Source organism: Patagioenas fasciata, unplaced genomic scaffold (assembly GCF_037038585.1).
Source record: "Patagioenas fasciata isolate bPatFas1 unplaced genomic scaffold, bPatFas1.hap1 Unplaced_1, whole genome shotgun sequence".
In the NCBI taxonomy this organism is placed as follows: domain Eukaryota; kingdom Metazoa; phylum Chordata; class Aves; order Columbiformes; family Columbidae; genus Patagioenas; species Patagioenas fasciata.
Genome location: NW_027288510.1, coordinates 2,785,430 through 2,813,051, shown reverse-complemented (window position 1 = coordinate 2,813,051; position 27,622 = coordinate 2,785,430). Strand labels below are relative to the sequence as shown.

Here is a 27,622-nt window from a genome sequence, read left to right as displayed (position 1 = left end):
TGGGGAGCAGAGCCCGACCCCCCTGGCTCCAAGCTCCTTTCAGGCAGTTCAGAGATCAGAAGGTCTCCCCTCAGCTCCTGTTCTCCAGCTGAACCCCCAGGTCCCTCAGCCGCTCCCATCACACTTGTGCTCCAGCCCCTCACCAGCTCCATTCCCTTCTCTCAACTTGCTCCAGCACCACAAGGGCTTTCTTGGTGTGAGGGGCCAAAAACTGCCCCCAGGACACTCAGCACAGCGTGCTCTCTGAAGCAGATGGAGGAACAGTCCAAGCAGAGCAGAGTGCAGGGTTGGAGACAGAACAGTGTGTTGTCCAGGGGTCAATGGGCTGCGCACATCCCCTCGTGGGTGTTCGTCCCACAGTGGTGCTGTCAGCGATGCTGCTCGTGAACAGGGACGGGGGTCACACAGCCAACTGTGGGTCACTCGTGAGTGAAAGGCAGGTTCCTCCACAGGGCTGCGAGTGGTCCAGCGGGGCCAGGAACAAGCTTGGAAGATTTTCTAAATAATCAAGAGAATAGGGAATAAGACTGGAAGCTGGACTCAAAGACAGCCCTGAGGAGGTCACAACCCTGAGGAGGGCATCAGTGACAACTCTGCTCAATTTTCTGAAGCTGAAGTGGGAGAAGAGCTGCTCTCCTGCTGCACCAGCACTGGAGGCAGGGAAGCGGATACTGCAAAGCTGCCTGGTCCAGCTCTGATTTGACAATTTGCACCATCTGAGTAATTATCTCCGTCTTCTCCCCTCCAAGGAAAGAGGGAACATGCCTGTATCACTGAAGGAAGCCAGCAGCCTCCTGCTCAGCCTCCAGGAACTCTGCATCTGCTGTGCAATGGTGGAGGGGAGGAAAAACAGTTTCTCAGCAGGGTTCAGGCACAACCAACAGTACAAAAACATCCTGGGGCAACACTGGGGAAACTGCTGTAGCATTAAGGGAGCCTCCAAGAAAGCAATGCAGCAAGAGAACAGTCCTGCTTGGGGGAACACGGCAATATAGACAACCTTCTTCTGTGTAATGGAGGCTCTTCTTCAACGCTTTCCACACAGGAAAAATAGGATTTGGGATTTCATACCTTAGGAAGCTGTGCCCGTATATCTTCTGAGCCTATGAATATGCTCTCCAAGTGAGACCACGTACGCTGCACTTCGAACCAGAGAGAAATGACGGAATCTGTTGTGGACAGCTTCCTCTGCCATATGGACACTTCCTCCAAGAAGAAAGCAATACATCTGGATGTCATTAAATTCTGCAGCTGCACCTGGTTGTCTTCTAAAGTTTCTATGAGTTCCTCGTCTGACTTCAGCAACGGGATGTTCGTCCGGGGGTGAGGCTCATACTGAAACTCCATGGTGCTCCAAGTCATTTTTAGCTCCTTCAGGACTTTCTCCATACTCATTTCTCGTACCGCTTTGTCCACAATGCCACGAACCTCATCCTCAAAGTTATGGAGGTTGAGCTTCAGGAGGTCAGCCAGCGTGGTGTCCGAGTCCATCACAAACCTCACACCCGTCACCTGCATCAGCTGATTCCAGTGCCTTTCCCTAATGGCGGGATTTTGAAGTTCTGCCACAGCTTTCAGGGCCGTCAGCATGTTCTTCACCTTGCTGTCCAGCCCAGTGAAAGCATCCCACGCCCTCACCTCCTTATCCAAATTCCGAATCTCTCTTGCAAACTTTTTACACTCCAGATCCATGTTTTCCACGTTAATATCCGCCCATTTGGTGGTCTGCCAGTCATCAAGGCAAGTGCCCACAAGGGAGATCATATCCCAGAGCTCTTTGAGAAGACACAGCTCCTTTCGGCACTGCTTCAGTTGTTTATAGTCTGGCACTATGACTTCAAACAGACCAGCTGATTCATAAATCGAGGTCATGGCTGACTCCATTTGTTTAATGTCAATGTGCTTTGTATCCAGCAGTTGATAAGGCTTTTTGGTGTCAAACCTAGAAAGAAATGTTTATTCTTCATAAGTGATATTGTAACAACTTCTAAAGAAAACATAAAACAAATGGTGCCTCTGAGACACAAAGCAGACACGATACATCTATAGTACCCATTGATGGTGCAGCCACATGGCACTGCTGACAACCCCTTTAAGCAATATTGTGCACTCAGCATCCAGATTGAATCTCTTGCTAACACCTTACAGTGTTTGCAGGGACAAAACACCCAGGGCATAACAGATACAACACCGTGAGCAGGTAGGAAATGTATGCAAGGGTTCAAGAACACATCCTCAGGACACTCCGAGATGATCCCATGACGCTTTTCTTCCTCAGGGCTTCTCTGATGTTATAATTTCACTGTACCTGAATGGTGCTTCTTTCCGAAATCGCTCTCTGAATCTGTGTTGCTCAACATCAAACGCCGCACAGCTCTTGCGCACAACTGTCATTTCGTCCGCCTGCAGAGGAGCCACATGCTGCTTCACACCTATCGCCAGCTTCTTTATATTGTTCCATTTTTCTGGCAGCTCCTGCAAGCAAAATTTAAATGACGGTAGGCAGTATTTGCTATTTGATATAAGATGTGACTGATCTGTTTATGGACAATCACAGAACAGGAAAAGCAACAGATTCCATGCCTAAAACTGCAAGGAAGTTTTGTTGTGATGCAAAAGCTAAACACAATTTGGGATAAAACTTATCAGTTATCCACAATTTTGAAGACGAATGAAGACTGAGACTTTAAAACTGACTGCTCTGATTGCAAAAACATGTTAAATAACTTCAGAAGAAGGGTCCCAGACCAGATCCTGGGCTCCCAGGATGGCTCGGTGGTTGAGAGAGCACAGTTCTCCTGACACCGAGCCCAGCGGGACCCAGAGCTGGCTGGAGGCAGGAGGGTGGGCTGAGGATGCAAGTTCATCAGATCGTCCGGCTTCCCAGAGCTAATTAAGAAACAGAGCCTGGGAAATTTCCAGCCAGCTCTTAGAGCAGAAGATATTATGCCAGAAGGACTTCTACAGAGCTTTCTGGGGCAAATCCCTCCAGCCTGCCTGTATAATATTAGTACTAAATAAGACAGTTTCTTTCTCAGGACTGCATCCAAGCTGCTGGTGCACAGCACTGCTAACAATCCACCCTTTGCACCTGGGAGTTTATTTAGAAAGAGATTTGATTTCTTCTCTTCTCACTAGACTTCTCGAGCCAAATCCTCACCCCAGACAGTGACAGCAGCCAGGGCTCTGCTGTCCTCAAGTCCCACAGCTTTGCTCTCCCACTTCCCCAGGTACTGTGCCAGCCTACAGGAAAGACTTTGGGCTTCTTTTCATCCCAGTGCACATAGTTGAGAAGACTAATGGAGATGCACCAACACTATGCAAAGAAGCGAAATAACCTGGAGGCAGCAGAGGCGGCCAGAGCAGGGCCAGTCCCTCCTGAGGGGTCTCTTTCTGGCACTTCATGTTCCAGTCTCTGCAGAAATCACTATCCATGACCATAGCAGGGCACACATGGAGCTGCTTCCTTGTCCTTCTCATACAAACTATCAGCTCCAGCCCATCCATCTTCATGGCCATGGAGGGAGCGGTACCTGGAGGAACTTACTTTGGTTTTCCTACTGTGTACAGCAGTGAATGAATTATTCAACTATGTGTTGCTGTCACTTGCCAGAAAGAACGAAACTGTTTTGTTATCTCCTACATCTGAATGGCTGCCCTGCATACCTCATTTCTTCTGTCAGAAAAATAAATCAGTTGTTCAAATCTACACGCACAAACAGGCACCAAGCAAGCAGCTCTTGGGCAGAGGAATCAGCAGAGCTGGGTTCCCCATAGCACCATTTTTTATGCTGAACTGAAGCTGCTGTAGCAGCCAAAACATTCATTTAATGCAGCTCTTCTGTTTTTCAGGGTGTCTGTAGGAATCCAGTTATCTTTAGGACCCTTACCCGTGTCAGATTTGGTGATACAACCATCCGTGGATCACGGCTGCACCAGCAGAAAACTGGGGGATTGCTGAACCCCGCTCAGGTCCCATCCAAGCCTGCAGCAGAGGGAGGAACTTCTCCCCAAAAAGCTCTGCCTTAAACCTGGTGTCCTACACAGAGCCCTCTGCACACAACGCCCCGTGACTAAGGGGTATCCATCAGTATGCAGCCACACGCTCCTCCACCGTAACATGGTGACTGCTGCCAGTTCCCCAAGGCTGGCTGGGCATCCCACAGGCTTTTCCAGCCTTCACCTCATGGTCCCCTGTCCAGAAATGAGAAGAATTCCCCAAAGAAAAATTGATTCATCAGGGCCAGATGTGGAAAGGTGCTGAAATACTTTCATAACGTGCTCCCAGTGATGTCCTTTGGGTCAAGCAGATTGGGTGTTATAGACCTAGTGGAGGACTGAAGTCCTATGAGAAGGCGACTCCTCTGCCAACATTATCCTTCCCATCTCCACAGTTGCCAAGAACTGGCTTATTTAAAAATAATTATAATTCAAACTAATTAACAGATGTATTTGAAAATGCATTAATTTTTTTCAAGAGTAATCGCTGAGAGTTGGAGCAGGCAATTCTATGTTTTTCATACATAACAAAAGGCTTAATCTCTGCTTTAAAAGAAAAATCTCAATATAACTCCAAAATTTAGAGCTATTAAGGCACATCCCACAATAGTAAAATACTATCCACTGAGGCCCTCTAATGACAGGGAGTGGGGCTTTAAATATTCCTGCAATGCTCTTAAGCTCATACTCTTTGACGCTGGCTACTCGGCAAACCGCCGTGTCCACCGCAGCTTTTCACCCACCTCCAGTTGCTTATAGACTTCCTCCGGCAGCTCTTGCTCATACGTCTTCAGCAGTTCGACGGTTTGCTTCAGGGGCTCGAACATGGCATCGGTGACACTGTGCCTTTCCTTAACGGCCAGGAGATGCCCCATGATCTCCACCAAACCATCATAATCGCCTTTTTCAACCTTTTTGCTCAAACCTTTGTCAGCAGTTTTTATGAACTCGTCCAGGTCAGACAAGCTGTAGAACACAAAACAGGAAAGCACCAAATGAGAGCAGTTCCTACCGGAATCATCCAGGCAGCTGGACTGGCACGGAGAGGGAAAGGCCTGGCTAACTCTGCCCATCACATGGCAACATGCTGAGGGCATCAGAACCACAGTTCATGCTCACAGGGATCCATAGATGTGGTACAGCTTCCTGTGAGGAACGGATAAATGGGTTGGGACTTCACAGGTTGGAGAAAAGGCATTTGAGGAGCACAAGTCTTACGAGGAGCAGCTGAGGGAGCTGGGGCTGTTCAGCCTGGAGAACAGGAGATGAGGGGAGACCTGATCTCTGCAACTGTCTGAAAGGAGGTTGGAGCATGGAGGGGGTTGGTCTCTTCTCTCAGGTAGCAAGTGATAAGATAAAATGGCCTCAAATTTCTCCAGGGGAGGTTCAGATTGGGTATTAGGAAAAAAATTATTCACAGAAATGGCTGTCGGGCCTTGGAACAGGCTGCCCTGGGCAGTGGTGGAGTCACCATCCCTGGAGGGGTTGGATAGACATATAGATGAGGTTCTCAGGGACATGGGGTAGTGCCAGAGTTAGGTTATGGTTGGACTCTGTGATCTTGATGGTCTCTTCCAACCAAACAGATTCTATGACTCTATCCTATGATTCTATAAGGGAGACCTGTGAGCTCGGGTCTGTGGTCTGAAGAGAGTGAATTTGAAAGGACAGTTTTCATGTCATCTCTTCCAATACAAGAATTCAACAAATGAACCTGGTAGGTTGTAAAGCTACAACAAACAGGGATTCTTCTTCGCACGCTGCCTTATTTCAGAGGGTAAGTCTCTGCTGCAGAAGGATGCAGATGTTAAAAATTCACAGCGGTTCAGAAAAGCAACCGAACATTTGTGGGAGAAAAAAAAATCCATCCAGGTCTTTAGATACAAAGGTACAACCCATGACTCTCAAAGTCCTCAGGTATGAATGGTTAGAGACAAGGAGACTATTTGGGGGAAGTTTCCCTACCTGCTTCTTGATCTCACCAGCTGCTGGACACTGTTAGCAGAGCTTGATGGGCTCCTGGATCTTTGGTCCTTTCCATTCTTCCCTTCTCAAAACGCTTACTTTTGAAGTGCCCGCTTAAATTCTGTGGATGCTGCTGGACCAAAACATAGCCCTAAACACTTCACCTATTAAAGACTAAACTGCTGAGTCAGGAGCTCTTAATAAGAACTCCTAAATGCCTGTTCTAACCTATGCAAAAACCTCTTTGCACAGGAATTATCGTGCTGAAAAGAACACAAGAGATCACAGCAGCCACCACACGCAGCAGCCTTCACTAGTACATATGTCTGTAAATATTTCTTCGTAAGCATCCAAGCCCTGTGGCATCCTTCAGCTGCTACTACTCAAATAAATCACCTAACACATCATCCTGCAGAGACCAGGCGGCTGAGCAGCTATTCAGAGCAGGGAACACATGTTAATTCAAAACTTACATCCAAAGCTCCTCCTTTTTGTAACCTTGAAACTGCCTCCCCATGACTGCTCATGCCAGGCAACCCAAATTACTTTTTTTACAAAGAGTGCACTCAAAAGAGCACTGCATTTAGAAACGGAGCAAGTATCTCATGGCATTAATGCAGCTTTACTGATGGCAAATTCAACAAAATAAGCATAGAGCCCTAGAAGAGATTAGATTAGTTGGACCAGGATGAACAGACAAACAGACATCCTGTCCAACACCACACAGTAGGTCGTAGGAGCATCAGCTCGCAGGATGTCGATGGTACCGAGTTCGTGGAACTGTTTGCACTTTACACACTCAGCTGGACCAGCTGCTCCCAGCAGAGACGAGGGGATGAAAGTTAGCAGAGATGCGATGGAGCTGGCAGGGGGTGTGTGCCCCCTCCTCTTGCTCCTGTATTAGCCTTTTGCTTATCAGTGTGAAATGATAAAGCCCAGCCAACACAAGAGAAACCCACTTTGGTTCTGGGAAGAAGAGGTAGAACGGTTCCTACCTGTGCATGACGTGGTCCATGAGATGCTGCTTGAACACCAAGCTCCACCGTTTAATCACATTCAGCAGAGACGCTTTGAAAGGCCGAGCATCAACTTTCATCCAACTCTGGAAAATGCTGATGGGCTCGATGCGATTCACCTCCTCATAGATCTTCTCGTAGGAGTCAATCTGCTCTCGGAACTGCTGCAGCGTGGGAGGTGACTCAGGGACCCCGTTCTCTGCATGGGCCTCGATTTCTGCCGCAGTGAGAATGTGCCCGTAGAGGAGGAACTGGCGGAAGAACTCCTTTCTGTCCTCCCCGTACAGGTAGGAGTAGTGGTCGAAGGCACTGCGGTAATCACAGCAGGCCGCCATCACGGCCTGCACACGCCCCATCAGCTCATGGCGCATGTCGGCCAGGTCAGCCATGTCCTCCATGTCAGCCTGGAGAGAAGAGGAGAGGAGCTCGCAGTGATGCGGGGGCAGCGTGGCACCTCCTCACTGCCACACAGCGTGAGGGAGCTCCACAGCCACGGACCTGGTAGTGGAGGAAGCCGCTGTGCTCAGCCAGCCTGGGCACCAGCGATGAGATCCGGTAGATGTCGTTGAGAAGACCTTCCACCACGTCGTAGAAGCCATCGTTTGTGCCAGGGTCCAAGGAGGGTTGAAATATCAAATCTGGGATCACCAAATCCAGCTGCACCTCAAACAGGGGAGGAAGCCCTGCCTTGGGATCTGGTAGGGAAGAACAGAGGTGCCAGGTTATTTTTGAAGGGGAGAAAAGTGATCTAGAGCCACCACTAACATCCCACCACAAGACACACACATGCCCCACAGGGACACCAGGCAGGTGGGACACCCACTCGCTGGGTCCAGTGACATTGTGTCTGCATACAACGCAGAGGGGAGGCTGCCAAACCAGCTGGTGTTCTGGTACCCACAGGAGATACTGGAGAACAGATGAGACACAAGTGATTTAAGGACCGGAAAAATGCTGTGGAGGGAAGCCTTAAAGAGACCAGGCTCTTCAGCTAATCAAAAGGGAGTCTGAGAGCTGAACAATTACAGCGCATAAGTACTTAAAGAGGAGAAAAACAACAGGAACCAAGAGGCTCTTTAATTTAGTGGAGAAAGGCATGAAAAAATAAAACACCAACTGGTTTCACAAATGTGAAATTATGTGCTTGTTTTTAACAAGATGGTGAGGAACTGGATGCAATTCTCCAGCTCAGTGTGCCTCCACATCCAGGAGGGAAGCGTTCTGAAGATGTGCTTTAGCTGGACACAGCTGCTCCCAGCAGAGTGACCCTCCGTGGCAGCCTTAGGCAGGAGCTCTGCTTTGGTGACCCCTCTCCTCACTCCTCAGTGATGGAGGTTTTTCTTTCATGTCTTTCATCCACAGAACCAACTCTTGAGACTCTCCACAAACGAAAGGTTGTGTCACCTTGATGCTTTGTGCATGGGAGGTCAGGAGATGGCTGATGCCCAAGAACAGACTTGGAATGATGCCTCAATTTTGTCTGTTCACAAATCCCAGCAAATGGTGCACAGTCATCTCTGTCCCTTCCCTTGAGCAAGGCTTTGCTCCAGTGACCAGGGGACAGAGTTACCCTCTGAGTCTGGAGGCTCCTCCAGCACTTGCTGTAGACAATGCAAGAGGCAGAGTAGAAAGACCACCACAAGTCAAAGCACAAAACAGAAACTTCCTTTTGGTGAGACTGAAGATGGTATCACGGCCAGAGCTGAGGAACCAGCAGTTACCTGTGTTTTCGAGGAGGTACTTGAGTGAGCACTCAATGGCAGTGAAGAATCCATCCAGAACTATCTCATCCACGTCATCCACATAGGCCTTCCAGATGTCAGATGCTGGGTCTGCAAGTAAGAGGCTCTGGTTTTCCTGGAAGAAAAAGACGACACTTTGAAATACAGCGGGGCTGAGTCTGTCCTACAAGAGCTGCCCACAGCTGAGGACTCATGGCAATGAGCACACAGGTACCAGCCCTGCGGGGGGAGAGAAACCAGACAGACGGATGTTGCTGCTGGTAGCATGGCCACAATTTTCTCCTTCTGTCAAGGGCTGCTTTGTCATCTGAAGCAACTCAAAATAATCACAAGGTAAAAATGGAGTGCGTGAGAGACTTAGCAGCCCTGCAACCTTCTCCTCCCTCTTCTCTGAGGCCAAAGGGCTCAAGGGTGCTTTGCAGACCTGGGCCAAAGGCTCATCCCAATGCATGAAGCCTCAGTCCTTGTGGCCTGTATAATGTTACCTTGGGTGGATGAGTCCTTCCAAGTGGACTGCTTACACCTCTGCCCTACAAATGGTCATCTCAAAACAAGAGAACTTTAAAATTCAGAAAAGGGTTTTTAAATAAACCAAGTGAAAATAGTTAAAGATTGGGATCAGAAGACAAAGGGTTGGCTTACAGCCTCCCTTCTCAGCTTATTGCGTTCCTTACCTCCAGGCAAGTTCACAGTCAGGAAATTCACGGTTTTCTAGGCCACAGAATGGCCCCATCCTTCTTGCGTCTCCTCTTCCACACCCACAAGACCAGCCTGGGTATCCATCCCCTGCACCTCCCAGGCTCTGCCGTGATCCTGTTCCGGCCTTGCTATGCCCTCTGAGGGCTCTTTCTCCTAAGCCTGCCAGGGGCTCTCAACACAGGCACGGGCTCAAAAAAAACGTAAGGTCCAGCTTGCAGTCTGCTGCCAGGGGTTCAAAGCTGGCTGTATTTCATCTCTGGGGACACAGGAGAGGGTGCCATTCCCAGTGGCATGGCAGCTTGGCACACATGAGATCATAGAATCATTCTGGTTGGAAGAGACCCTCAAGATCATCGAATCCAACCATAACCTAACTCCACCACTAACCCATGTCCCTAAGAACCCCATCTGTACATTTGTTAACACCTCCAGGGATGTGACTCCACCACTGCTCTGGGCAGCCTATTCCAAAGCTTCACAATCCTCTCTGTGAATTATTTTTTCCTAATATCCAATCTGAACTTTCCTTGGTGCAACTTGAGGCCACTTCCTCTCATCCTATCTCTTACTACTTGGGAGAAGAGACCAACCCCCTCCATGCTCCAACCTCCTTTCAGACAGTTGCAGAGAGCAAGAAGGTCTGGCCTCAGCCTCCTCAAGATAGAGTGGCATTGCCAATTGGGCTTGAGTCAACCCAGAGTTGCTGCTCCCCAACTTTACACATCAACGCTGAGTGATTAAACTGTTAACAGAGCAAGCCAGGGCTCTGGTGCCTTGCAGACTCACCTCCACATTTTGCTGACACAAGAGAAAGGGGAACTTCACAGGACTGAACACTATGGGAATGCCCATTTGAAAGCACCACCCCCTCTTCACCGTCCCATGCCCTTGTATTTGACAATGCCCCCTTGTCACTGGTGTTCTACTGAACCTTTACTCCAGAGGCCTCATCCTGGTGCAAAAGGGCAATGCAAGCCAGCATCTCACTGTCCTGCCTGTGCTTGTGGGTGCACGTACCCAAACTCTCTGTGCTCTTCTCTCAGCAGCCTCAAGACTCACCTGCTCAAAAGAAGACCTGAACACCCAAGGGAAACACAGCAGACCAGCTCTTGGCCCCTTTGCTGCTGTTCCTCCAGGTTTGACCAGCACAGCAGGACAGAGGCATGGGGACATCCTATTTTGGGCCACGGTGCCTTTCCCTCCCCAGGACCTTCATGCTGCTTTGCAGTTGGTCCTGCCCTGTGAGCCACCAGAGCAGCGGTGCCAGCCCTTCTGCCTTGGCCACAGCCCCATGTTCTCTCCGGTCAATTTAGGAAGTGTTCCCATCTTTTGGGTGTAGCTGGAGGTGGTTGAGCCTGTCACAGCTGTAGCAGCAGGACAACGTGGGCATAGTAAAATCCTCGCCGTGGGTTCAGAGGCTACAGAAGTGGGTCAGAAGCCCAAGGCTGAGTGCAGACAGTGAAGTAAGGTGAGCAACAAGGGCTCAGTGTCCCAGAGAGGGTCAGCCCAGTCTCTCCAGAGTCCAAGGCCAGATGGTGACCCTCAGGAGTGGGCTGGACCTAAAATCCATCTGCCTTCCAGCCAAGGTGCTGTCCCTGACACGCTAAAACCTCTGGGCAGGTGAGGCGCAGAGATTTGGGCTTTCTCCTGCTCTGCAAAGAGGACTCTCAGCTCTGGCAAAGCCACTGGAAAAAACCCAGGGTTCAGACAGCAGCTTTTTTCTTGTTACTCAGCTTCTCCCTGGACTGACAGCGTCACCTCCTGCTCCCACAGAGGAACAACAAGCCTAAAGCAGAAAGGTCAGCCACAGCCAGCTGCCTCTCCATTTTAAGGTGAATATTTCGGAGGAGTTTTTCCTCTGAGCAGGATCCCAAAGCCTGATGCACGACTCCCCTCTAGTGGCTTCACAAGAACCAGGACTGGGAGCCAGACTGGGCTGCATCGGCTCCCACTCCTGCTCCAAACTCGGTGCCTGGTCAGCAGCCCCGCACACTCAGCTGTACCAGCTCACCCATCAAAGTATTCCTTAATCAACAACAGGTAAGTTTTTCAAATGAGTTAAGGGAGTTAATTTTAAGGTGAAGCAGCTCTGGACATTTTCACCAGAGCAGAGAGACACCCAGAGCCTATGAAGAGTCAACAAACCCCTGGAGAAGGTCCCCCCTCACCTTCACCAGCAGATGAATCCTCTGCCCTGACTCTCGGACAAGGCTGTAACGCCGTTCCAGGCGGTCCTGACAGTCCTCCAGGCTCAGCAGCGATTCTCTTTTACAATCTCTTCTCACAAATATGGGCGACGCCCACGATCCCACGATGGTCTGCATCTCCTCAACATTGTTTTTGGCTTTCTGTATCCTCTGCTCGAGGTCATGGACATCATCCATCACCATGGAGATGTGATCCCAGACACCTGGTAAAAAATGAGATGATTGACTACTTTTTTTCAGAGCTGCATGGCCAAGCTCTTGTGCACTCTCCATAAGACTTTTCCCCCACGGTTTCATGTATTTCTCACCCATCATTAACACAAGAGACTTACCACCTCAACCAAAAGAGTCACTTCTAGCTCCCTCCTACCCCAACAATCCATGGTACAGCTGCAGCCTCTGTTTTCTGCCAGGAGCACCAGCACCGTGGGGACGTCTGACACTTCCCCCTTTCCCGTACCCAGATTTAATCTGCTACCAGAGAGAGAACAAGGACAACAGGCTGAGTGTTCCTGCCACTGTCACTAGAGCAGGGACCCACAGCCCCACAAACACAGGCTGTGACAGCCCAAGGTACCAGCGAGGGCTGCATTTAGATTCAGGGAACTTCATCTGCAGGAAAGTCCCTTCATCTTTGGTGTGCAATGGAGAAAGAGTTTTTCAGCATGAGGAATTCTGCTTTGCAAGTTCCCAAGGGAGGACACTTGTTCCTGTTCATACCACAAGCCTGATGACAGAAATATATATTCCAACAGCGAGCAGTTTGCTTTCACCAAGAGGAAACAAATTGTCTTCCTCCATTCTGCTTTGCAGTTAAAACTGATCAAGCAAGAACACTGGTTAAATCATCCCAAAGTCACGGTGCACAAACCTCACCACTAACCACAGTATTTCATCTGGCTGGAAAGGATAACGAGGTGGCCCTGGCCCCCACCGGGAGAAGTCTGTCCCAAGCCAGATGGCTGGGCCAAGGGGTCCCAGTCCCTGCACAACTCAGGGAGAAAGCAGTGCCTTGGGGACACAGGGACATGACCACACAGTGGGTCACTTGGGCTGGCACGGGCAGGGAGCAGACTCTTCAACCCCAGCCTTGCCAGCTCTCACAAACCCCAATCTTGCCGTTTCCTCAGCATCACTGCTTACAGGGCAGCCTCTCTTCCCCAAAAGCCCAGAGGGAAGCTGAAGGGATCAGGATCCTGTCCCCAGCCCAAGCAGATCAAGGTAAGATGGGAAGGAGCAGGCAGGCTGGGGGCTGCCCTTTGTCTCCCCAGTGCTGGCTCTGCTGGAGAGTCCCCTGCCCTGCTGTGAACTGTCACTGGGAACCAGGTGATGGAGGCTGGGGACATGGGAGGAATCTGATGAGACCCAAGTGAGCAGGTTAACCATGAGCAATGTGCCCTGTGGCCAAGAAGGCTGATGGTACCCGGGCTGCGTGAGTAGGAGTGTGGCCAGCAGGTCGAGGGAGGTGAATCCTCCCCCTCTGCTCTGCACTCGTGAGGCCCCATCTGAGTGGTGTGTCCAGTTCTGGGCACCCCAGTTTAAGAAGGACAAGGAATTACTGGGGAGAGCCCAGCGGTGGCTACCAAGATGCTGAGGGGTCTAGAGCATTTTTCTTCTGAGGAAAGGCTGAGAGAGCTGGGGCTGTTGAGCTGGAGAAGAGAAGCTGAGAGGGATCTGATCAATGGGATCAATATCTCAGGGTGGGTGTCAGAGGATGGACCAGACTCTGTTCAGTGGTGCCCAACGCCAGGGTGAGGGGCAGCGGGCACAGACTGAAACACAGGAGGCTCCATCTGAACATGAGCAGAAACTTGTTTGCTGGGAGGTGCCAGAGCCTGGCCCAGGCTGCCCAGAGCGGGTGTGGAGTCTCCTTCTCTGAGACATTGAAACCCGCTTGGACCCACCTGTGTGATCTGCTCTGTGACCCTGCGTGAGCAGGGGGGTTGGACTGGGAGATCTCCAGAGGTCTCTTCAGCCCTCACCAGTCTGGGATTCTGTGAAATCCTGCACGGCCTCTTTTGCCCTAACACAGAGCTAGCTCACCCTCCATCTTCCAGTTGAGTGTTTCTTCTGCCTTCTTCAGCTTCAAGTTAATATCCCACAGCTGCTCCTGTATGAGAGGGTATTCGACCTCCAGGACTGTCTTCAGGACCTTGTTGTATCTGTTCACCATCAGCTCCAAGTTGGCCGCCAGCTGCCGGTATGACTCCTTGGAGGAATAGATTTCTGCTGCCGTGGGTGGGATGGCTCCCAGCCGGCTGCCAGACAGGTAGCTCAGCTCCCTCAGCACCGACACCAGCTGCAGAAACAAGGCAGAGAGCTGAATGTGAGACAATCCTCCCCATTCACCTGGTAGACACCCTCCCGTCAATTCTGGGGATCTTAGGGGGTTCCTGCTGTTTTATTCACAAAGCAGTACGCTCTGAGAAGGGCCTGGACACCTCCTAGTCCAGACCATCTCCCTCCCATTGATCTTTGCCTCTGATTTGCTTCCCAATCAAAGACATATAGCTCTGTTAACTACCCAGCCAGCAAACCCTGTGCAGCCTCTAAAAGCCATGATGATCTCTGGTCTTCTCAGCTATCCTCATCAATACAGTCTTTCAGCAATACTGTGCCTGCAGGAGGAGGCACAACCAAAAGCATCTTTGAGTTGTGATGGAACGGGATTGAGTGGGTTATTAAACTATAAACCCAAGTAGAAGTGAGTCCCTGCAACAAACGGAGCAGCAAGGTCTTCCAACGCAACATATCACTTCTAAGACAAAAAAAAAAAAATCTTTGCTCAGTTTAGTGGCTTGTGAGAGGGAAAATGCTCCTGAAACTGCACATTTTGGCTGGGTGACAGAAATTCAGTATATTGTATGGGCAATGGCAGGGGTGAGGAGTATCTACAATACTAAAGTGACTATGTCCACAATGACAAGAAGAGGAAAGAAAGACGGAGCGCAGAAGGGTGAAGGGAGCAGTTTGAGGAGGTGGATGGAAGAGGATGGGATGGGAGGAAGGGAAAAGCAGGGGATTGAGGGAGCAGGAGGCCAAGTGAGATAGAACCAAACTCCCCTCCCTTTTATGCACTGGAATGTCTGAGACATCCCCACCATGGTGTCAAGGATGTCTTACCCTCTTTCCCTCTCCTCCATGGAAGGTGAGCTCTGGAAGATTCTTTAATGTTGAAGGGTTGCAAATACATCCTCCCTTTAGGCAAAATGAGGTGCTCCTATCTGCTCTGAAGGGCATGAAGGGGCTGCTAAGCAGGCACCTGAGGACATGAGGCAGTCCTCAGTATGGAAAGCTGAGAGCAGCGCAGAAGCACTCAGAGACTGGAGCTGAGAACATGCTCAGCACGTCACAGGCTCCAAACCCTGGCACCAGGGTGAAGGGTGGAAAACATCCCCTGGGGCCATTTGCTTCCCACCTTAGCAAGGAGATTCCAAGGAGCTGGACAAATCCTTTGTCTGAGAGCCAAGCTGGAATGAGCTCTGGAACCTCAACACTTTTCTCTAACAGCAGCAAGTCCCAGGGAAAGGGGGAAGTGTTTGATGTTTTCCCAGGCCCCTGAGATTCAGCACCTCCGCAGCAAATGGCATTTCACATTTGAGAGGCCCCAGCTCTCATCAGGCCCCAGCACCTTTGAATCCACCTCTGCACTCTGCTGGCTTGGACCCTGCCTCTGCTTTGGGCAGGGGGATGGTCAGGCCTCCCTGTGCTGGAGAGGGCAGCCCTAGGGAACAGAGACCTACTGGAAGCCTCCTGCACCACAATTAAGGAAATCCAACAGCCACAACACTGAAGTAACAAAACAAACCTTTCCTGGGATTTTTATACCCTTTCAGGAAGCTCAGATTTCAGGTAAACATAACACGAACCCACGTCTGTAGGATGATGCTCCTACGCTCCCCACACCAGCGTCAAACCAACCTGCTCTGGAGATGTTGACACCAGTTAACATCTGGCTACTCACAGACTTTCTGGCTTTAATTACAATCTGCGCTGCTTAAACTGTAATCCTGATATTTTACCAGGAGACAGAGCCCACAAAGGGGATGGTTAATTCATGTCACCCATAACAGATGCTCCAGGGACCTCAGCAGAACAGATCTAGTAGCGATCCCACCAGACTTGCCATGCACGGTGGGGCACAGCTTGGAGACGTGCCCTCCAGCAGACAGGAAAGCTAGTTCTTACCTGGGGATCAAAATTAACTGTGATCAGTTTGGTTTCTGGATCTCGCCGGATAAGCGGTTGAGTAAGGTTGTACTGTGATTTTTCAGAGACTGTCTGGGACCAGTCTGCATAGAGCTTCTCCTGATACCTGCCGAAAAACAAACAAACAAATTAAAACATCCACCACGTAGCTGCCAAGCCCGCACACCAAGACATAGAACCAAATAAAAGCCAAGTCCACTTCTGAGGGCTGAAGAACATCAAGGAATATTTAAAACCCACCCACACCACCTCCATAAAGATCTTGGCTTCAAAGACAAACACCTGAAAACCAGTGACAGCATCAAGTCAGGAAAACAAAGATCCCCCAAGTACCATTCTTAGCAGAGGATTCAAATTTGGGGACAAACATTCAAAAGCTCAGAGCAATCAGTTCAGTTTTAGCATCAAACATTAAGATATTAAGTGAGGTGCAACGAATCCCACTCCCACTTGTGGAATACACACATTACAGCCACGGTAAGTACACTGTGAATGGGCACAAGTGGATTGAGACTTCTGGTCAGCTCAGGTTTTCTACCACAGCATCTCCTACATCCAAAAGAATCTCGTTCCAACATTTCTGCTGGGCTGCACAGCCCCTGTCCCTCCCATGCAAACTTCTCATTTCAAGATATCACAGAAAGACTGTGGTGTGTAGCAAAGGATTCCTCCTCCTCTCTCATCACAAAATTCCTTCTGGCTTAGAAAGAGACATTCTCAGGCCCTGGGCTTGCAAATGTGCTGAAAGGTGGTTTAGAGAAGGAGAAGGAAATGGCCTCAAGTTGCACCAGGGGAGGTTCAGACTGGATATTAGGAAACATTTCTTCCCCAAAGGGCTGTCGGGCATTGGAACAGGCTGCGAGGGCAGTGGTGGAGTCATCATCCCTGGAGGGGTGGACAGACGTGGAGACGAGGTTCTCAGGGACACGGGGCAGTGCCAGGGTTGTGTTAATGGATGGACATGAGGGTCTCTTCCAACCAAAACAATTCTATGATTCTATAAGGTTTGGCTTTTTTTCATATAGTTACAGTCATGCCTGAGCCACCACTTACCTGTCGAGCAGCTGGATCATTTCTTCATACTTCTCTATCACCCTTCTTCCTTCAGCAGAGTCCAAGCAGCTGGTGGCACAACAGACAAGCTCAGCGTTACATTTAGCCCTGTGAGGCTGCAGTCTCTATTTACCCCTTCCCAAAACCACCCACCACCTTGCAGGCAGAGCCTGGCTGGGGATCTTACATTCCAACCCCACCATATCGCCCAAAACCATTTCACTGCACAAAAGCTCTCCAAGCCCCAGTGCGCCCTTTTGCGGGTGTTTGCATGGCAACTGGCAAATGAGAACCACGTCCTGGGGGAAGAACAAGGGCCCAGAGCTGCTGGAGGAACACTGGTCTCCGTAACATACTCAATGCTCCGGTGTTTGCACAGAGCAGGGCAACCTCTGCTCACCAGCCACCGCTTTCTGAGGTCAAAGAGGCACAGAAAGAAGCAGAGTGTGGCTCCCGGCAGATGAAGCTCTTGGCGGTGCCCAATTCATGCCCCTCAAACCGAAGAGCAAAGGTGTCCCAGAGTGCGGGAGGCAGAGCCCTGGCCACGCTGCCAGGGCTGTACAGCCCAGGGAACAGCAGGCCAGAGGAATTCTTATCATGCTGTCTTTTCCCCACTGTTTCATCTACAATATCCAAGTTTTCCTCAAGATGGTTGTTGATTTTGGAGGACATATTGACAAAACTTGAATTAACTTAACCAAAAGCTGGAAAAAAGGAGCGCCTGAGCAGTCACCGCTGGGCAAGTGCTGAGAAACCTGCTGGAAGTAAACAAGTCCTCTGAGCAAATCCAAGTAAATCCCAGCAAAACCACTTTTGTTTCTCCTTTTTAATCCTTTTTCCCTTTCAACAGCATCATGTCACCACCGTTGCAGAGCATGTTATTAACTACTCTAAACAGAGGACAGAAAATCAGTGTGAAATGCAGATCTGGGTCCTTCATGGTGGACAAAAATTTGCCATTTAGGTTCAAATCAGACATGATAACTTGGGCTCTGTGCTGGGAACAGCCCAAGAGTTTGTTTCATTGCACCAATGTCTTTGCTGCTGCAGAATAACTGTGCACTTAAAGACACTTAATGGCAAGATACAGTGAGAGAAGGTTATGAACATGGTACAGTGACGGTCAAGTTATTTTGGTCAAGTACATTAAAAAAGTGGATCCATTTACACAGAATCCTGACCAGCACACGTGAAGCCATTCCTGTGAGCTACCAGGTGCAGTCCCTAGAACACCCTCAGTTGTCATAAGTCCAACACCGCCTTGCTTACAGAGCTCTTAAATGTTGTCTCATGTGGTGCCAGCTGTGAGTATGAGGCCATGCTTCCCTGACACCATCCGTTATAACAAGCATTTGGGTGATAAATATACCAGCATTGGTTTCTTTCCTTGATCTTGGGAGATGGCTCCTTTGTTTAACGCTGAGAAAGTTTTCTTCTGCCCAACAAAATGCTCGTCTGCTCCCCAACATGCAAACCCAGCTCCATCGACCCATCTCAGCTGAGTCCAGCCCAGCACTTCTCTGCTATTCACAGTTTGGATGATGCCAGAACCAGGACTTGCAGCTGAGGAGGTCCTGGAGAACATGCTGAGTGGGATTGCAGCAGGAAAGGTTCTGATACCTCTTTCAATTGCAACCCGGGAACTATGTCTGAAAGCTGAATAGCCCACTGTGCCTCTTAATCGCTTCAAAACAAATCCAGTTAATGAGTTTCTTAAAAAAAATAATGATCACAAGGAAGCTGAAAAGCACCAGTGCAACCACTTCACACCTCTTTGACTAAGAATTATTTCAGCTATAACCATGGGATAATGTTCACCACAGAAAGAAAATCAGATTGATTACAGAGAAGACAGCAAGGTGGTCATAAAGCAACTTAGCTGGAACAGACACGCACAGATGTGGGATGTGCCTGAAGTGATCAAACGGCACCTGGATTCGCGCTCGCAGCTCCTGCGCCCAGCGCAGCGCTCCAGCCACCGGCGGCATGTTCTTGTGCACAGGGGGGATCCTGGGGAGGGCACATTGGAACAGCGTTTGACTGAACGCTGCACTTGTAACCCCAAAGATGCAACAACAGAACCTCATTTGCAGAAAACTGCTCTGATTTCCCAGCTTCCTTCCTTAAATCCAACATCTGCCACACTGATGTAGGTCTGTGACCAAGGCGAGTGCCTCTGGATCTTGAATAAGGAGCTGAGATCGAACGAGAAGCCCAGACTATGTCCAAACCTGAGCTGATGTGAGGTGTCCCTTGCCTGGGACACATTCCCCACCCCTCACAAACACTGACATAGGGATTTCTGACCAGGAGTTACTTCTGTCCGCCTTATCTAACAGCCACAGAACAATAACCACAAATTCACAGCAAATGATTCTCTCCATGATTCTCTCCAGTCCAGGACTTGTCTCGTTCCAGTATGATCTTTCTGAGGCAAGTAAATAGGTTATTGTTCAAAATGACACACTTGAATCCTCATAATCTGATAGAAATCCACCCATTCCCCCCTGTGCCAAGAGTCACGGGGAATAATAAACTTGGAAAAGGCTGATTAAACCCTTGGTTACAAAGTCCCACTCGCATACTTTGCATTTTAAGCATTGTAAGGGAAACAAAATAAATTCATTCTGAGGAGCACATGAGTGGGTTTGCAGGTCCCATGGGGTGTTGGAGGCAGCACACAAATGTGGAGAGAAACCTCCTGTCACAGCCTCGCTGGGAGAAAAGCTCAGCATGTGTCTCCATTCCCAGTCACATATCATGCATACACATTTGAAAAAGGGTATTTTTACTCCTAACCAATTATTTGCTTTAATACTAAGAACAGAGCTTTCCCAGGCATTTCCATTGCCACTAGGAGCTACAGAGGCTGAAAACATCTGCAATTTGTAAAGTTTTGGGTTCCTTAGAAAAATAAATCATTTCCCCCCCAAATTAATCTCAATCAAACTCCCTGTAAAACCCATTTTACTCAGCACGTTCTACCTACCGAGCTTCAGCTCTGCCTGGATGTGCCGGGAGTAGATCAGCCTGGCGTGGTCCAGGGCCCTGCTGAACACGCTGATGAGGACGGAGTATTTGCCAGCAGCATCTGCAGCGACTACCGGTCGCTCCAAAAGGCTCCCGAACATGTCCAGCAGCTGTTGGGGTGAACACGCAGGAAAAGAAGAGGGGAAAAATTTACAACCCCGACTCCTGCAGAGAGATCAGCTGGGACCTTCCTCCCCAGCCCAGAGGCTTCAATACTGTCCGCACCGATGGGCACTTTGGAAAAAGGAAATTTGCTCCCTTTGTTACGGGGCCTCTCAGACTTTCTCTGGGGTTGGACCACATTCCAACTGTTGTTCTTCAAATGCTTCAAGATTTTCTATTTTCTTCAAAAAACTTACAAAGATAAACACTGTCACTTGCTAAAGTCTTTTCTACAAATGCTTATATTGATTTTTTTAAAAAAATACCATTTATTATTTCTGCAAGATAGATTAATTGATAAATAAACCAGCTTTGTTTCTAGAAAACCTGTTTCCAAAACTGAAACAGATCCACGTATTAATAATATTAACAAATTGATACTAACAATATCAATTCTCACCAGGAAATCCTAGAAAAAGCATGATTTCCCCCAACTTGCAGAGAGAGACACAAATATATCTCCTGGCATCCAAAAGCTTTGTGAGGGACCCACCAGCCTGAGCATCCCAAACCAAGAGCAGCCCAAAAGCTACAAGTCCCACTGTCCCACCAGCAAACACCAGCCCCATGTGCCTGTGGCTCCAGCACTGCCTGGTCTCCTCAGCGTGATTCTCACCGAGCCGGGTGCCCTGATTTCCCTTTTAGGGAAGAGCAAGGGAGCGATAAACAAACCTTGAAGGCGTGGTCCAAGTTGGAGGCGTCATCAAAAGCCTGGATGAAAATGGTGCCCAGCCGACGGTCCATGTCTTCTACTTTCTGCTGGAAACCAAAGGCATCCTGCTCAAAGTCCTGCACAAAGGCAAAACACAAGCTGTGAGGCTGCAAGATGGCACTAGGAAGGTACCTGTAACTCCTCGATCCAGAGATGCCCTCTCTTATTCACCGTGAACTAAGCCACTCCTCTGGCCAATCTTCAGCCATCGCAACGTGGCAAAGTCCTCACGAAGCTTGAGAACATTTCTGTGCTGTCCCATGGCTGAGATGTTGGCCCTTTCTCTGGGAGGGACCCTTTGGTCCTGAGGGCTTTCCACAGCCCACATGGCACTATCTTCAGCCTACAGGCAAGATGGACTATTTCCACACCCTCTCCCCCACCACTTGGCCTGAAGACCACACCATCATCCAGAAAACCCACGGATGCACCTGCTGAGTCCCAAATCCAACCTACTTTCAAGTCAAAACAAGCCTGTGGTTCCATGGTGAGCTGGTTGTGAGTGAGGCAGTTTCAAAACACTCGCACAGGTTGCCCAGAGAGGCTGTGGAGTCTCCACACTTGGACATAGGTAATCTTGGAGATATTTCACCTGACCAGTCACAGTCCTGCTCTAGCTGAGCCTGCTTTGAGCAGGGAAGGTGGACTGGGTGATCTCCAGAGGTCCTTTTCAAACTCAACAGTACTGGGTTTCTGTAATTTCCATCATCTTCTTGCACTGCTTTTCTTGCTTCAATTGTAATAAATCCTTTGAACTTCAAGAGTAACATCTATATTTGTTTTCCTACACGTAAAAGAGTCCAAATCAAAGACTGAACTTGACAGTCCGTGACAGTCCTTCTGTTCTAGCTTGGACAAAACCACTAAAAATGAGGTCATGTGTCTCTTTTCCAAAGGACAAAGTGCAAGGAAATAGCTTTTACTATTGCTACTGCTGAGCTCCAGCAGATCCAGATGCCATGTTTTAGCTAAAAAAAACGGCTCCAGCAGTGGCAGAGGGTGCAAAACTAGAGCACTGAAAGAACAAACATGACTCAGAGTCACACAAATGGCCATGGGGTCACCAAACCCAAGCCACCTCCTGCAGAGCCACTGTCACCTCTCCTCTGTGCCTGCCCTGCTGAAGGAGGGGTGCTATGGAGCAAGCAGCTTTCCAGCAAGAAACACTGGGGACGTGCCACCCCCTGCAGAGATGTACTGGGAGCTGCAGGAAGCAAAGCACGAGCCACCCATCCCCACACCAGGCAGGTCCCAGAGGGCTGGGAATATTCCTTTAATTAAAGCACTACTGATAATAAAATAGAGCATCCTTGAATTCTGAGAGCCCCAGATGCCATGTGTTCATCTAGGCAGGAGCGAACACATCCCAGAGATGATCTGAGTTGGCCCTCATCAGGCAAACTACCTTGTTTTTCCAAAACTAAGACAGAGTCTTATATTAATTTTTGCTGCAAAAGATGCTTACTTTTTTACATGTATAGCTGCCTGGACCCTATTTAAATTGACTTTTTTATGAACTGTAACTAGGGCTAATTTTTTGAATAGGGTTCATATTTCAAGCATCCTGAAAAATCATGCTATAGCTTGTTTTTGGGGTAGGTCTTTTTTTTGGGGAAACATGGTAAATACCAAGAGCAGGAAAGCAAAGAGATGTGGGTGTTGGTATAGCTCTTATACCTCAGCAAGCACCATGTACAGCAAAAGCTTGTGCATAACTCATGGAAATCCCAGTTTCCCAGCTGCACTGATCTAAGGTGCTGATCTAGCAAGATATGTTAGATATGGACGTGCAAGAAGTCCCAAATCTCTGCAGGAAAGGCCAGCGGCTCCCTGTTCCCTCCAGTACCAGATCAGATCATAATGAAAGGAGGAAAGAGCTGGGAAGAAGATAGCAGGAAACTGCTGCTTTGGAAACATGCACATGTTCCTGATGTTCCCGCAAACTGGTCCCACCTACCGTGTTGGTCAGGTCAAGACAGTCATAGGTTCGCTCTGAAAACACCTTGTATGCCTCCTGGAATTCCTCATACATGTCCAGGACCTGCTGGCCCAGGGTCTTCCCTTTAATCCCACTGAATTCAATTTTCTCCAGCTTCATCAAGTCCAAGGAAGTTGCCAGGAGATCCTTCAAAGTCAACGGAGGGAGACACAGGTCATGATGTTGACAAAAGAAGATGACAACAGTTGTCACGACAGAGTTGCACTTGCTGAGGGACCTTCCCAAGCACAGCGCTGGTGCTCAGGCTGGGTGGCAGGGATGGGAAGGGGGGAGCCTGATCTGCCTGTCCTGAGCATCAGTGGCTGCTCATAACACGTCCCTGCCCAGTGAGACCTGCTGCAGCCACTAGAAATACCATGACAACTGTAAAATCGCTTTTAAGTGTATTTAAAGGACAGATCCAAAGCAGGATATGAGACTCTTATATGTCATCCAGCATAGCTAAGAATCCCAATTTTATAGGTATTAACCAAGGACAGATTTCTAATATTTACAGGTACCCAAACTGTCCAAAGCTCCTGCGCAGTCAAACCTCCACGTGTCCAAGTGGGTGTTGCAGCACCTGCCCCGCTGGCCCTCTCTGCTGAGGTGGCACACGGGTCCTTCCCTTCCCTTCCCATCCTCTGCAGCCTGGCAGTGTCACCTCTTGGGAAAATGTCCCGCTCCCCCAGTGGTGGTGGCAGCACTGGGCAGCTCTGCTGCCATCCCACCTCATCTGTCTCCCTAGGTAGGGCCAAGTAAGGGCTGGTTGAACATCCATTGTCTCAGAGGACCAGGAGAAATGTGCACAGGAATGTACTGGTGGCCACTCTCTGCTTGCACTTGTCCTGGGGCCACCCGAGCAGGGCAGCAGGTTTTACCACAGACACGTAATATGAAACAGTGCAACGAACCAAAGGAAAGGGATCCTTCCCTCTTCACGTGCTCATGGGCTACCCATGCACCAGTGTAACTGCAGCTTTTATGAAAATTCGAAAACAAATGCACATATGCATTCATATTCACTTCGACACACCAGCACATCCGCTTGAACAAATACCTAGTAAGGCAAAAAAATAATGTGGAAATACCAGTTGTCCCTTGCTTTGTCTTGCAAGGTTGCTTGAAATGAAGTGATGAGGGGAAATTGAGACGGAGAGAGATGCAGCAGTTTTCCTCATTAACAGGCTGGTGTGCACTATGCTTTTAATTATTGTTTTACAGCTCACTCCGCAGGCTCTCCCTCTGACTCCAGATACTGCAGCTTCTACTGTCCCTGGAGTGTGGGACAGCCACGGAAGGAGGAAACAGACACTGGTCAAAACGCACAGTGCCCCAGCTCAAAACCTCCCCACTGGCTTTTGTCTGCAGCCCATATCCACAGTGTGCCCACGGCATCCATGGAATCCCAGCAGTCAGTGCCCCAGAGCCTTTACAGGGTCCCAGTAAACCTGTCACCAACACTGTCCTCATGATAACCTGCAGTTATTCCTGTGTCTATTTATATTCCTCTCTACACTGACCAGCATAATTTGGTTTATTTCACATCAAACCCTACTGGAAACCATCATTATGAATACTTTTAAAATAGGCACCAGTCATGACAGTTTTCAACATAGTTAATTAAGGAACACATAAAAGCATATGGCACATTTAAAGCAGTAAAACTGCAAACACCAGCAACCTGTACACTGGCCATCCAACCCTACACACTGAGAACGCAGCAACAATCAACAAAGAAATTCATTTGGGATGTGTGTGGAGAGCAGATGAATGTGTGTGGTTAGCCACGTGAGAGATAACAGGTACATGCAAGGTCTGTACAAGAGGTACATACAGTATCTGTATAAGAGGTATATACAGTGTCTGTATAACAGGTACATATGGTGTCTGTATGTCTGTGGTCTCCAGACACAGCCATGTGGTAAGGAGAGCATAGGGAGCTCCCACATTCACACTCAGACCTGCTCTCTGCAGAACATCTCCTGTGGCTCAAGGAGCCCTTGGCCACACTGGGAGCTCAGGGATGACACCCCAATGTCCCTGCCTCAGGTGACAGATCTGGCAAACAGGGACACCCCTGAGCCACAGCACCCCAGTTTGATGGACTATGAGGATGCGAAGGGACAACCTGGTGAGGAACGTGTCCCTGCTCCTCCCCAGGCCCACGTGGCACAGCCAAGGGGATCCTGCCATCTGGCCTCTCCAAGACAGGCAGGACCCAGCTCTAGGGTGTCATAGAATCATAGAACCATTTCAGTTGCAAGAGACCCTTAAGATCATTGAGTCCAACCATAACCTAAATCTGTCTCTGATGGCACCAGGAGACCTGGGAGATTACATTGCTTTATTTACAGCTGTGCAAACCACACCTCCAGTAATCCTCCTTTTCTTGCCCCAACAGGAGCAAGGAGTCCAACGGGACTCCTGAGAGCAAAAAACACACCTATCAACCTGACCAGCTTACATATGCACTGAGCAGGACATAGTAAAACACAGTCTTAGACTCGCTGTAACAGGAGACTTAACAGCAAAAGAGTGGCCCCATTCCCTGGTATCAGGTGAAGCTATAGAAAGGAAAGATGCCAGCAAGTGATCTCCTGGCTACAGAGTTCTCCTGACGGTTTGCAATGCTTTTCAAGACCAGAGTCTCACCTCCACCATCTCCAGCCTCTTCAGGAAGGTGTCCAGCCTCGCAAACACCATCGTGGAGCTGAAGTCCCACTCCCTCACTTCTTGGCCTGGTTCATAATACATGTGCAGTTTTTCCCTTCTCTCCTCAAATGCCTCTTTGAACATGTTCAGGATACCGAGCACCATTCGCACCTTGCCCAGGCTCTCCTCCATGTCCCCTTTCAGAAGGTCTTCTGGAGACAGGTACACCAGGGCCTGGAAGAGCAAAATCACACCTGAGAGGTCACTTCTGCCATCATGGAAAACAAGGACTTCTTGTGTTGAACACATTTGAACCTGTTTATTAAGTTAAATGTTGCCTAAAGAATCACTTTTCCAGGGAAGGACAATAGGAAGAAGGGGAGAGGGGACACAGGGGACTGCAAACACAGGCATCACAGCCACAGACCTGCTCAATGAGAAGGTTGCAGATCTCCTGGAGCAGCACCACTATCCGCACGGGCATGTTGTAGTGCTTGGAGGTGACCCAGATCAAACACACCACGTGGAGCAGGGGGAGCAGGAAAGGTTTCACCTCGCTGAACTCAACCCTCTCTACGTCTTCCAAGCGGCGCTTGAGGGGTGTCAGGTGCAGGTGAACGTCCTGAGCTTCAGTCAAAGCTGTGTTGAGAGACGTGAGAAGCGGTAAGAACCACCCAGCTGCGGTGTGCTGGGTTCCCAGCTAGGTGCTGGCCCCACCACATGGAAAAGTGCCTGGGAAAAGAAACTGTCCTGACAAGCACTGAGCACCCTCAGCCACCTGTGTGCTGCAGGTCACTCACTCGTGAACATCACTCACCTGCGGCAGTAACCAGAACAGAAATAAGCTGATGTGATGGCAGGGGACAGGGAGCTGGGACAGGGCTTCGTGGAGAGCCTGAGTCCACAACTGCTAAAAAGTCACACGGAATTTGCCCAACAGCACCAAAAATACAGTGCTGCCATGGCTGTGAGCCATGGCCTTGCTGTACAGCACGACAGGCTGTACAGCCTTGGCCTGAGCCCTTTTTAGCTCAGTTTTGGCTCAAGCAACTCCTTGTCCAGTGGGCAGATGACGACGGCCCCACTAGTCCTGACTGTAATAGAAAACCTGTCAACAGTAAAGCAACTGATGTCTGACTCGTCGAAAGCTTTAGCTTAGCTCTGTACAGCTGTGTGGTTTTACCCTGAAGAATTACCCCAGAGCGCAAGCATTAATAAAACCAGATCGTTGTGCAATTAAACCTGTGGACCAACAAGAAGTGACAGAAGTGCTTGAATGCATGCAAAAATAACCCCTAAGGCCCAAGACCAAGGAAGAAGAGACTCCCACTATCAGCATCACCCTCCCAGCAAATCCACCAACAGCAGCCACACCAGTACAATGCCAGGGAAAGGGGCAGAGACTTAAAAGCAGGTGCACACAAATCTGAACTGCGCTGTAATGGAAATTAACAATTATAGTCCAAATTATCCAATTAGGGTTAGTATCGCTGTAGCCGGATTAAAACCAAATATTTGTTGTATTTTGATTAAACCCTTAAAGTATTAATTAGTTTAACAATGAACCCTTGGCTCCTTATATAAGGGGTGTTTCTCCAGCCCATTTAAACTGCACAATGCAGAGTGTGACACAGATCCTTAAGAGATTCAATGTTTGCACGTGAAGTGGTGAAGAACAGTGTTTTCTGCCAGCACGTGCACAGCTAACACAGTCTAGATGGTTTCATTGTGCCAGAGAGCAGCTGGGTTGGACATGGATGTCCAGCTGTGTTGGTCTGCAGGGACAGACCAGCAGGACTACACTGTTTTTCACTACAGACAGGGATTTGCAATATTTCCTTGGGCTGCGCTCAACTCCCCTAAGCAAAGCAAAGCAAGGAAATTCGGGCTGCAGTGGCCAAAGCCTGAGAAGCAGCGCTCTAACAAAGCAGTCTTAGGTACAAGATCTGTCCTCTTAGTCTGAACTCCCATTCCTGCATAATAACACCAGAGGAGCTGGTGGAAGTTGAGGTGAGTCCTGTTAGAGTAATGCAAACACTTTATTACAGCAGAATAAATTCCCAAACCCATTCACCCTGAACTTTGGCAAGAGTCTGGCTCAACAGACCAGCGATGGAGCTTGTCCCAGCCTGGAAACAAAAGCCTAGACTCAAGCACAAGCAGCCCAGTCTCAATTCACAAACTAGAAAGATTTG

At 49.2% G+C, this 27,622-nt stretch overlaps 1 pseudogene; it reads right to left on the bottom strand.

Annotated features, from left to right (window-relative positions):
• LOC139826691 (dynein axonemal heavy chain 9-like) overlaps positions 1–27,622 on the bottom strand; it is a 115,704-nt pseudogene that overhangs the window by 77,734 nt on the left and 10,348 nt on the right.